This window comes from Pseudonaja textilis, chromosome 3 (genome assembly GCF_049901715.1).
Source record: "Pseudonaja textilis isolate UNSWEBS1 chromosome 3, rPseTex1.2, whole genome shotgun sequence".
Classification (NCBI taxonomy): Eukaryota; Metazoa; Chordata; class Lepidosauria; order Squamata; family Elapidae; genus Pseudonaja; species Pseudonaja textilis.
Window position 1 is genome coordinate 138,492,731 of NC_141992.1, and position 11,898 is coordinate 138,504,628.

Consider the following 11,898-nt stretch of genomic DNA (forward strand, 5'->3'; position numbering starts at 1 on the left):
TGTATATAAATTCTAAAATGAAAGAAAAGAGGAATGGAATGGAATCCTTTCAAAGTTACCTCACCTTAATATGACATTTTTATATTGACTTAAATGCATGCCCAGGACAAATATAAAATACAATATTTGGGAAATAGTAAACATTTTGTAAGAATTTGTTGTTGGGCTTTTTCCTTTTTGTTTATTTTAAGAAAAGATCAAAGGTCCTTTGAGCTAAGTTTGAGTCCGGGTGACTACATGAACATTGCCATGCAGTTTTCATAGCAACAGGACCAGTGGCTTTTCCCAATATTTCTTTTAAACTTTCATCACATTGAACTGCTGTCTAAGGTTTTGTTGGTCATCTCTAACACAAGGAAGAATCAAACCTGACTCTGCTCTTAAGCAGGGCACTTTTAAGATCTTTTCCAGAAATCAACCATCATCAGTTAACTGTGTTTGTGCTGCATCCCTTTTAAAAATACCTCTTCTAGCAAACCAGCATCAAAATTTCTTCTCTTCAAACAATGCAAGATTTTCAGCATAAGCCTGGGGTCGTTAGGAGGAAGCGATGTGGTAGCTCTTCCACTATAGTTGAAGTCCTCCTATCTCCCCAAGATGGAAGGAAGGCTGACAGTTTTCCTAGGCTTTCTAGCCTACCAACCTTTACACTTTCATGGAAAGTTTTTTTTTTTAAATAGGAAAGTAAAACTAAACTGCAGATATTCTAGGTTAGCATGCTGTACATAAGGAAGGGGGCTATACTGAGATCTGTTTGGATTCTTCCTCTTGAGCGAAATAAGTAGATTTATATCTTCCTGTTTCAGGACTTAGGTCTCCATGTTTGATACTGCTAATGGGACCTCGAGTAGTCTGAGCAATCAATAGGTAGATAGAAGGAAATTACTGTGAAAGATCTTGACCTCCTTAGCAAACCATGGATAAATACCTCTGTCGTTTTTTCTTACCTCCCCGCACAACAGAGCTGGTTTTTCTCTCTTTAAAAATATAACTAATTAGTTAACATCAAAGATTTCAGAGACTACACTGGGATCTTTGGAATTTATTTCAGAGTCACATATAACTAACTAGACCTCCAGTGGTATTCAGCAGGTTCTGACCAGTTCTGGAGAACCAGTAGTGGAAATTTTGAGTAGTTCAGAGAACCAGCAAATACCACCTCTGACTGGTCCTGCCCCCATCTATTTTCTGCCTCCTGAGTCCCAGCTGATTGGTTGGGTCTTCTTTTGTTGCCCTGCACAGGAGAACGGAGCTGGAAAGCAGATTAGTGGAGCGGGGAAGGAATAGGATTTTGCAGTAAACTTTCCCCAGGAGTGGGATGGGAATGGAGATTTTATGGTATCCTTCCCATGCCATGCCCACCAAGCCATGCCCACAGAACCGGTAGTAAAAATATTTGAATCCTACCACTGTTACCTCCCATATTTAGACTGCAAAAATCTGATGAATCAACAGGTGGCAGCAAAGAGGCATCAATTTGCTGCCATCTAGTGGTCATCCAAGTTGTTGAAGCTCAGAATGGATTAATATGATCTCAGGAATCTATGTGCCAGTAAAGAACACTTGTAGATAGCGGGCATAGCACACTAAGCTATGCTTAGCAATATATCTTCAAAGGATACCCAGACAGGACAATGCTATAATGGCCCAGTTTAACCTATGTAGAGAAGATAGACACATGATAGGTTACAATAATTCAAGCTGACAGGAGGGGGAAAAAATCAATACAGGCTAACAGTATCCTTCATGTTTTTGCGACATATGCGAGGGCACTTTTAAGAAAGAACTCTCACAGCTGCCTAGGATCACAAGAGAAATTCTGTGGTCGCCAAGCATATGAATAGAAAGCGCCGAGCTCCAAATTTTAATTTTTCGAAGAGGTGAATTTATTCTGGGTAGGCTCACCAAACCTTTAGTAATGCCTGCAATTACATGACAGAAAACAAGATAATCTAGTCCCATTGAACTTTTCAAAATAACTATTGATTGGGAGGCAGCAATTTTAGCAGCCCTTTATCCTGCCACTACTTTTTTTTCCATGAAAATCTCAAAAGAGCGTTTTGTAAGTGATTGTTCACACATACACAAATGCACACACCCATACAGAGAGAGAGAGAGAGAGAGAAACAGGCCTGAACAAACTACGAGTAATCCTGAATTTACAATCATTTTTTTACCAATATCAGTACAGATATTATTACCTTTTTATATACCTTAAGTTCTATTCTTGCAGTTACGCTTCTACTATCAGTGAATTCCCAACATCATGAAATCTATGAGAAGATCACAATACAGTCTAGATATTTTAATCTGTTAACTGTTCCTAATGAGTGTTGTTTTCCCTCATCTATATGTTACTAGTCTACTTTATTGTTCATAGCGTATTGTACTATCCTATATAAGATCTAATACACTGCTCAAAAAAATAAAGGGAACACTTAAACAACACAATGTAACTCCAAGTCAATCACACTTCTGTGAAATCAAACTGTCCACTTAGGTAGCAACACTGACTGACAATCAATTTCACATGCTGTTGTGCAAATGGAATAGACAACACAGGTGGAAAGCAGAGGCAGTTAGCAAGACATCCCCAATAAAGGAGTGGTTCTGCAGGTGGTGACCACAGACCACTTCTCAGTTCCTATGCTTTCTGGCTGATGGTTTGGTCACTTTTGAATGCTGGTGGTGCTTTCACTCTAGTGGTAGCATGAGACGGAGTCTACAACCCATACAAGTGGCTCAGGTAGTGCAGCTCATCCAGGATGGCACATCAATGTGAGCTGTGGCAAGAAGGTTTGCTGTGTCTGTCAGCATAGTGTCCAGAGCATGGAGGCGCTACCAGGAGACAGGCCAGTACATCAGGAGACATGGAGGAGGCTGTAGGAGGGCAACAACCCAGCATCAGGACCGCTACCTCCGCCTTTGTGCAAGGAGGGACAGGAGGAGCACTGCGAGAGTCCTGCAAAATGACCTCCAGCGAGTCACAAATGTGCATGTGGCTGCTCAGCCGGTCAGAAACAGACTCCATGAGGGTGGTATGAGGGCTCGATGTCCACAGGTGGGGGTTGTGCTTACAGCCCAACACCATGGAGGATGTTTGGCATTTGCCAAAGAACACCAAGATTGGCAAATTTGCTACTGGTGCCCTGTGCTCTTCACAGATGAAAGCAGGTTCACACTGAGCACATGTGACAGACGTGACAGGGTCTGGAGACGCCGTGGAGAACGTTCTGCTGCCTGCAACATCCTCCAGCATGACCGGTTTGGTAGTGGGCAGTAATGGTGTGGGGTGGCATTTCTTTAGGGGGCCCACAGCTTTCCATGTGCTCACCAGAGGTAGTCTGACTGCCATTAGGTACCAAGATGAGATCCTCAGACCCCTTGTGAGACCATATGCTGGTGTGGTTGGCCCTGGATTCCTCCTAATGCATGACAATGCTAGACCTCATGTGGCTGGAGTGTGTCAGCAGTTCCTGCAAGACGAAAGCATTGATGCTATGGACTGGCCCGCCCGTTCCCCAGACCTGAATCCAATTGAGCACATCTGGGACATCATGTCTCGCTCCATCCACCAACGCCACATTGCACCACAGACTGTCCAGGAGTTGGGGGATGCTTTAGTCCAGGTGTTGGAGGAGATCCCTCAGGAGACCATCTGCCACCTCATCAGGAGCATGCCCAGGCGTTGTAGGAAGGTCATACAGGCACATGGAGGCCACACACACTACTGAGCCTCATTTTGACTTGTTTTAAGGACATTACATCAAAGGTGGATTAGCCTGTAGCATTTTTTTCCACTTTAATTTTGAGTGTAACTCCAAATCCAGCTAAATTTGATTTCCATTAATAATTTTTGTGTGATTTTGTTGTCAGCACATTCAACTATATAATGAACAAAGTGTGTAAGAAGAATATTTCATTCATTCAGATCTAGAATGTCTTATTTTTGTGTTCCCTTTATTTTTTTGAACAGTGTATATAAACTAATCAAGAGAGAAGTAACCTAGAACTAAGGAGAAATTTCCTGACAGTTAGAACAATTAATCAGCGGAACAACTTGCCTCCAGATGTTGTGAATTCTCTGTCAGAGTATATTCATGAACTGGAATAGAGCTTGGTAACAAGGTCAGCCAATGAATAGGCATAGCAACTAAGTCAGCCAATGAGAACTGTTTGGAAACTGAAACTAGAAGTAGCTTAGGAAACTGAAACTAGAAGTAGCCTAGGCATGCAGCTATGTTAATCTCTGCAGCTAAATTGAGCTCAGAGTCTGTCTGTTGAAAATGAAACTGCTTCTCTCCTCTGCTGTGTATAATGCTTGCTACTGAAGTTACTTGCAATATGTTTCTGTCTGAATTTGCTCATGTTGGAGAAATCTACAACTGGTTTGTAAAATCTACCTATTATGTTTATAAAGATGTTAAATGAACCATCAGCCATCAGTGTTTATTTTTCTGGCACTGAACTAATGCTCCAAAACTCTGAATATTCTCCAACACTGGAAGTTTTTAAGAAGAGATTAGATAACGATTTGTCTGAAGCGATGTAGGGTTTCCTGCCTAAGCAGGGGGTTGGACTAGAAGACCTCTAAGGTCACTTCCAACTCTGTTATTCTATTCTATTCTATTCTATTCTATTCTATTCTATTCTATTCTATTCTATTCTATTCTACCTAATCCCTATAATTAGATCTAAATGGTATAATATTTTCTATTTTTTAGTAATCTTTATATTTAGATTATTAGTATATTATTCTATATATTAATTTTTATTCCTACTATGATTGTAATTCTATGTATTTGATATTGTTCTATGCCTGAAACAAAGACTGAGCAATTGCCTGGATTATAGACAGGAGACCCTGCTAACAATGACCACACAAACTGTTACTATCAAATCCCAGTTTTAGGCCTTACTTGGGCAGTTTGGCACTATCTGGAGGTGCTCTATGTGTTCAAAGCTCTTCTTTTTTCTTTAGTCCTATAAATCACACAAAAGAAAGAGGAAGAAGTACGTGTGGATTTGAATGCTGAAGCAGCAATTTTAGCAAATGCTAAAGGGTATCTCAGATGCTGACTTCTATAAAGTCAGAAATCTAATTATTTTTATGTGTTATAATGCCTTGAGCTCCTGGAGGCAAGGGGGGGGGGGATGTGAAAATGTGGCACCAAATAAAAACAGTAATACACTGTCAAGCACAAGCCCACAGATGACACAGCAAAATCCAATTGAGTTGTATCCTTTATTTGGTTATAGCTGATGGACGGAATCTTGCCAACTAAAGCTATAACTTGCTAACCTACTAGGGATATCCTGAGAGTTCTACGATATACTTTTTTCTTCCTCCCTCCCCAGTACAACTTGGGACTACACAGTCTCTTAGTCCAGATCTCTGTGAGAAAGCTCCATGTTGTCACAACTCTCCCTCCCTCCTCCAGATGCACATTCCACCACATACAGATAGTCCTTGAGTTGCGGGCACAACTGAGCCCAAAATGTCTATTGCTAAGTGAGACAGCTGTTAAGCAGGTTTTGCCCTATTTCTTTCTTGCCCACCATTGTTAAATGAATCACTGCAGTTGATAATTTAGGAACACGGTTGTTAAGTAACTCTGGCTTTCCCATTCACTTTGCTTGTTGGAAGATCGCAAAAAGGGGATTAACCCCCAGGACACTGCAACCGTCATAAATATGAGTCACTTGCCAAGTGTCTGAATTTTGATCACATGACTATGGGAATGAAAAATGGTCATACTTTTTTCAGTGCTGCTGTATTCCTCCTTTCAGTCACCCTAGGACTATTTATGCTATGAGTCAGAACAGTGAGTGCCATTCCACAGAACACGGCTTAAAGACTTAAACTGAGGAAGGAATTTGGAAGTCCAGGCCCAGCTGGGATTGCTAGATGTGGGGAAAGCGGGGAATACTTTTAAATTGTTTCCTCCTCCACTACGCCCAGATCTTCACAGTACAGATGGTCAAATACCAAAAATGGAGAATATTTATAGCTCAGGATTGACATGAAGGGACCTTGGTGCTTGTTTTATTATCCAAACTAGGTAACATCATCAGTGCTTGTCTAACACTGATGATGTTACCTAGTTTGGGTAATGAAATGTCTGTAAGAAAACAACCAAACTCAGAGAGCACACAGGACCTCTCAGATAGCCAAATATACAGGGCAGTTTGGCACGAGGTTTCAGCACATGCTCACTTCCAGGGGTGGGCTGCTGGCGGTTCACAGGAGAGCCCCTAGCTAAGATTCCATGCAGTTTGGAGATTCCCCAAATCCCAGTCCTGGCTGCCCCCGCCTGTCCCGCCCCTCCCAGGAGTCCCCACACGGCCCATTTTGGATGCAGGCAAGTGCAGGGCACGCACGGAAGCTTGGGGAGGGCAAAAAACGGGCCACCCGGAAGTTCAGGAAGTCTGGGTATGGGCCTGTTTCTGGCTTCCAGAGAGCATCCGGAGCCCCTGGAGGCTGTTTTCACCCTCCCTAGTCTTGAGCAAAGTCTCTGGAGCCCGAGAGGGCAAAAACACCCACACACACACACTGTGGTACAGTAGGCCAACTGGGCCACGTCCATCATGGCCACACCCACCCAGCAACCAAACAGAGAACCCTTTGCTTAAAAAATTTGAAGCTCATCCCTGTTCACTTCCCCTTCCTGGTATAATTCTGTAGGTTATTTTTACCTGAATTTGTAATTGCGGATAACGACACAGTTTTGACACTCTGCTAGAGAGAAGTTCCGTGAGGATGGACTCCAGCAGGAGTCCAAAAGCTCAGAAGATTAAACCTCTGGTCCTGGTAACTGACCCAGATTGGATCCTACCACATTATCCTGGCACATACATGTTCACCTTTGTTTGTGATAAGGTTTCTCTGCTAAAAACGGTAACGATTAAAAACAAAACTGGGAAAAGTAGGTGTTCCTTTTGTCTTTCAGGAAGCCTTTAATTAGAGCCCATACTTATTTATTCAAGACTTTCCAAAGACAGACTGTGGTGAAGAAGAAGCACTTGTTTTGTTTAATGTCCTATTTCAGTATGTGCACATTGCAGTAACTTCTAGCCTAGAGATAATAGTTGACCATCTTCTACAGATAGCAGTGTGGTTATCTATGAGAAGCACATACATCCTGGGTTTTTTTTTCTGTCCAAAGGTTTTTGCACCCTTTCAAAACCTGCAAACTGGGGTACAAATGAGGTGAGGTTTTATTATCATGGGAAATATTGCTTCCGTTGTGTCTATTGTTCTCTTAAAACTGTTTAAAATTTATTAAGATTTACGTGCCACCAATTCAGTTGGCAGGGTGGCAGCCTTAACCCATTCTGCATTTGTCTGATGCTTCCTCTCTCTAACCAGAGGTCTCAACCAGACTATCCATTTATAGTGTACGTATATTCATTAGATTCAAGGAAACTCTTTTCTGAAGGAAGCACTTCTATTACCACATTGTCTTAATCCTAAAACTGCATTTTCTGATCACTTAAAACATATTCCTTGCATATGTTAATTCTGTCCCTTTCCCCCTCACACACACACATCATCCACTTTACCAATAAATATCCATCAAGGAATAAATATCAATTGTCACAATCGTTGGCTCAGGCTTCCCCCAAGCTGGACTTTCCAGATGTGTGGAATTATAAATCCCAATGCCATTTTGCAGGGCCAATGTGTTATCCCAACATATCAAACATTTGCAATACTAGCTGGTAACTAGTCCCTGGTAACTAGCTTTTGCATAGGAAATGACATCATGTTGGTAATGAGATCATTAAACATTGTCATGATGGACAAGATGTCACAGAGCCTTTTATTGAGCACCTCAAATGAGTGGATTCACATAAGATGATAAACTATAATCTGCTAGGTTTGGCTTGGTACATTGTGTGATCTATTCCTAACCATTGTTGGAAGAAATATTCAGGTCCAGGTCCAAGCTGGAAGAAAGGCACTGGAGACAAAATGGAGGCTGACTGGAAAGAGGGTCCTTTTTTTGATGAAGCAGAACCAACAAGCACATGTGATTCTGGGCAGCTGACCATGTGGAGTTGAGTGGGGGGATACCTTCTCTTGGGCTTTGCACTGAACTTCCTGTTCCTGTGCGAGATCATGTATTCTATTGGCTGTTGTCAGACTCCCATGAGGCCATGTACAAATCCTTGCAGTTTGTCTGAGCTATGTTTGGTTGAAGTTTGAACTGTGGGGGTGGTGCAACTGAGATGATGCAATGAAGGGTAATTCCTGAGGGCTAAACCTACCTTTGTTGAATCTTGGGTGAGGGTATTTGCTTATGAATGGAGTTAGGTATCTCTTAAGTGCTGACATCTTCTGAGGGCTATTAAGAAAGGCGGAGGCTGCTTTCCAAGAGCATTTCTCATCCAGGGAAATATAATATTCTGCCTTTTTAATATCCTCAAAATATTTCATTCTTCTAGGAGAAGGGTGGTTGCTAACTTTCTACACCAGTATGGCTTGTAAGCTATGGGTTATGTATCAGCATGGTGCATGAACTTGGTTGCCAAACACCTAGTTTGCTCCCCTGTCCTCTTGCCAAAAACTTCTAGTACTCCATGAAACTCAAAAACAAAACCAAGCCTTTGACTCACCATAGTGGTATTCTGGCAAGCCCTGTGTTGTGTTTTACGTCCAACACGTCCTGATAGCCTATCAAACAAGCTCAAGGACTTTTCCCCAAGTCCGGCTAGGTGAAAAGGAATGGGGAGGCAAGCCATTGCAGACAATCTGTCTGATGAGAAAGAAAACAAACAAGAGATGATCTCACAGGAACATAAATTCCATCTGTGGCATAAGTGTGGGAGGGAATCCTTCATTTTCAGGGAGGGGAGGAAGGCAATGCTGCCAGTTTTGCGATCAACCTCATACAATAAGCAGAATCTTGTACAGCACCAGCGTGATGGTAAAATGGTTGTGTATCAAGATCTGTTTGCATTTATTTTTTGTTATTCAAACTGCCCAGGAACTTTGAGAAAACTTCTTGGTGATTAGTCCAAACTGTGGAATACTTCTCTTTAAAGACTTGCCAAAAACTTATGAAATGCTGCATATTTGGGGGTGGGGGGATTTGCTGTGAAGTTTGGCCGCTGTGGAAAGCTGAGTGGATCTAAATCAGACTGAGGATTTACCTGAGCATTTGTGGTATATCCATCAAATTCCAATAAACTCAAGGCCACAGATTACTTGTGTGGATGCAACCCCTCAAGAACAAAGTCATCGCTTAGAAGAGAATTAGGGGGGAAAGAATTTGTTTGTTCTTCTGGTTATTATCATACTTTAAAAGATAAATTGGCCCAATATCTTTTGAGGCTGGTTTATATCTCTAGAATGTGTTACACATTTGCATTGCAATGTTACGAGTGGAATTGTATCTTCATTTAATATAATTGCCAGACCTAAAACAATCCTAGCTCTCTGTTTTGGCTATCTGCATTCAAATTTTGCATATAGAGATTATCTGATTCCTCTTTGAACTAGCTGATGATGCATTCTCTCTATCTAAGCAGCCGTTATATTATTTCCCAATAAATGAAGATGCTACTAAAGACATTTTGTTCATGTTGGATCTCTGAAGGTTGTATGTATCCCACAGAAATTTGTTTCCAGAAACAAATATGCTTAATAGAGTTGTGCACGCTCCACAAGTTATTTATAAATAAGTCTTCCAGTCCCATGAAATGGTGGTATCCTCCTGCTATTCATTATTTTTCAGGCTTCCATGACAATCTGAAAAAGTGGCTGCTGTTTTAATAAGTCAAACTATTAAACCAATATTTCTTAAATACAACTCTTAAATATTTTTCTTAGGCTCACAATAGCCCAGGAAAAAAAATGTGGCTGGTACAGATATTTTGCATTTGTGTGGAAAAAAAAAATCTATGTAAAATTGCAGTAAGGAAAAACAAAATATGTGAACTAAAATTTCCCCTGCCTCTAAAATAAAATTAGCTTCCAGATGTTCAGCAAAGTTTTGTCATGCAAGGTTCAGAAGCGCATGTTTTCCCAATCTCAACTCAATGCAAGACAGAGGATGACAGTAGTTGTGGAGTCAGTTCAGAAGGATTCAAGAAGCCATAGTCAATTACCAAATGCTGATATAATGGGATGACGTGCATACATCCACCCCACTTATCAAAATCTGAGATACTAGAAATCAGATATATTAATACCTCAATTTAACCTACGTTAAAAATCTAGCCATCTTCCAGAAGATCTCAGTTGCTTTCTGCTCATCATTGATCTTCTTTATAAGGAGAACAAGGTGAAAACATGCCTTGAATAGAGGGTTTTCAGGTCCACTACCCAACTTCCTGAGCAAGTATCTCTGCAAACCATAGTCAGGGGAGAGGCAAGGGAAGGGCAAAACATCCAACACTCCAGGAGATACAAAAGAACTGTATTAATTAGTATCTGGGAAAGGAAAACATCATGCAATCAACTGGGATGCAAGATAAGAGGTATGGATGAATGAAGAGCAGGTTGTCAAAGTGAAAATTGTGAGATTATAGAAAGGACTCAGTATGGAAATGACATAGGCCTTCTTCTTACAACTCTCACAATTCTTTGTTCAATGGATGCATAAGGTGTAGGACCATGCTAACTAGACATGCCTAGGTTTACCAAACCTGGACAACAAACTTAGTCGCACAGACATACAGAAAAGACTCTAGTGTTTTCCCATCCAGTGAGCATTCAGAATTTTGCAACCCAGATGTGCTGCCCCTCAATGGCCACACATTTTTGTGCTTTTCCTCAATGATAAGATCCTGTAAGGCAACAGAGAAACTCTAAATAGTTTTTACTTGGGAAATGGGGTGGGGAAATCCTAATAGTACAAATGATTGAGCAATAAACAGACTGTTCTTGGGAGAGAAGGACATTCCTTTGATGAATAGCTCTCACTCAAGATCCAAACCAGAACAAAGCCATTAAGCCATAATAGGAATTGGCCAACACCCTTTCAGAACACAACCCTTTTCATTACATCATCACCCAGCAAGATTCAACCAAGCCTGGGACTCAAGACAACCTACAAAGTTACCCCTGCATGGCCCCATGGGAGTCCCACAATCAGAATACACGCCCTTGCCACAAGAACAGGAAGCAAGTTCAAAGCCCAAGAGGGTATAAATCTCTCTCTCTTTCTCACCCATATGCTCAATTGCCCAGGACCTCAAACCCTGTAGTTCTGTCCACCATTAAACCAACTTTCCAAACAGCGTCCGTGTTTCCAGTGTCTTTCTCCCCACTTGGAACCGAACCCAGAGGGATATTTCTTCTAACACCTACATTAACTCTCTTTGGTATAAGAGGAGGGCAGGGAAATATAACAGGCTTCTAAAATTCTTTATTGATATGAAGGCCCATAGCAACAAAGTAGGATTTTAATATTTCTTGTGTGTCTTTCTCCTGACCTGGCCTACCTCAAAGAACTGAGATCTTAGATATGTTGGAGTTGAATTCTGATTAGCTCCAGCTAGTGTGGACTGTTAGCATGCATTAAATCCTGTTTGAACCCCATTCCTGGTTTACACTGCTGTGTGTCCTGGACCGAATGGCGTTATACTTTCTAGCAAAAGGTTTACGATCCCTACACTTTCAGAAAATCGAATGATCTTCAACCATCAGGAAAGTTACCTACAAAATGCTGCATTTGTGGATAATAATAACTGCATAATTCAAGGTTGAGACCACACAGCACAAACCTCTATAGGGACATTTCCCATCCCCAGTGAATTTCCCTGACATAGATATAAGATTTATTATAGCCCATTTCACCATTACAGTGTTCACTAAAAGGGCTTTTTTTAAAAAAAAATATTAATTAACACACATAAAAAATGAGGAGGCAGCAAGTGAAGCAGAACATT